The sequence below is a fragment of the Diaphorina citri genome, unplaced genomic scaffold (assembly GCF_000475195.1).
Source record: "Diaphorina citri unplaced genomic scaffold, Diaci psyllid genome assembly version 1.1 scaffold14778, whole genome shotgun sequence".
NCBI lineage: Eukaryota > Metazoa > Arthropoda > Insecta > Hemiptera > Psyllidae > Diaphorina > Diaphorina citri.
The window spans coordinates 1-1213 of NW_007392143.1; the positions used below are offsets into that span (position 1 = coordinate 1).

At 41.0% G+C, this 1213-nt stretch overlaps 1 long non-coding RNA gene across 1 annotated transcript; it reads right to left on the reverse strand.

Annotated features, from left to right (window-relative positions):
* Positions 1-243: 243 nt before the first annotated feature.
* LOC113473092 lies at positions 244-1160 on the reverse strand. The gene is made up of 2 exons (XR_003395167.1): positions 838-1160; positions 244-337 (listed from the first exon to the last, which is right to left on the reverse strand). It is a non-coding gene; the product is annotated as an uncharacterized LOC113473092 (long non-coding RNA).
* Between the last annotated feature and the right edge of the window lie 53 nt (positions 1161-1213).

Genomic DNA, 1213 nt, shown 5'->3' on the forward strand with positions numbered 1-1213 from the left:
TCTGACTACCAAATCCCTTTATTTTGCTTGTTAACTTATGAATGATGATGATAAAATGGTTGATGTTGTACGGGATGTTCTCAGAAATGTACGAAGGCTGCCCTCTCGTATGTACGGTATGCCCTTTCATAGGGCTCGTATGTATTCTTCCCAGGTAGGTGTTTCTTCCCTTCATACTCCGATTTTATTCCATATTCCGATTCAGACGTTTTGTCCGATTATCATTTTTCGACGAACATCACATCGGGTCCTGAATGGACTTCGCTTCAACCCTGTCCACATAAAGGACACAGCTTTCCCATGTCTCTGGTGGTCCTTATGCTTGAACTTCACAGAACTGAAACAAAGAAAGATTGGATTAGACACGACATCTTTTTTATGAGCTTAGTTCTGGACCAAACCCTTTTGGGGCTGCGGTGTCCTTTGGTTGCGGCGGAGAGCAAGTTTTAAATTTTAAGTAAAAATCCCCTACTTGTGACAAATCATGTCACTATGGTGGATGCTCCACTGGCAAAAAAAAAAAAAAATCTGGTGTGCACATACCAAATTTCAAATTTCACCTCAAAACGTGTTTTGGCACTAAAAACTGACCATCGAAATTTTGACCCGATTACATTACTTTCCTTCCTACAGGATAAGGAAAGTAAAAAACCGCTCGAATAACAAAATTTGACCATGGAAGAGCATAAGTGTGACCAATTGACCATGCTCCCGTTTGCATTTTTTGCAGTCTCATACTCTCATATTGACTGAGGGCACCCCACTTAACTCTCATATAATTAGCGGTAATTATCTCCACTTGTAACTCATAAGCTCAATAATTCATATTTGACTCACCTTCTCTATTTGGTCGCTCACACAGTTGAACATATCGTACGCCAAGTCGCAAGTTTGACCTCCATCTAAAAGCAAGGAGAGGCACAAATTAATCTGCCAACATTGGCACAGATAATAGCTCTGGGCGTTTTGCAAAACGGCTTCCTATTTGCGACTTGCACATGCTATTAATTACAGTGGGACACGCCCTGAAAAGGGCCTCCCGTTTGGGGATTCTGGTTATGCAAAAGATGCATTTGTATTAGAATAGAGCAAATAAAGGATACTACATTCTCAGAGTATCTATAGGTGTGTAGGATACTCGTAGGTATAGGACACTCCTTATCCTGAGTAGGTAAAGGGTATATGTTACCGGCAAACTGCATAATCCGGCATT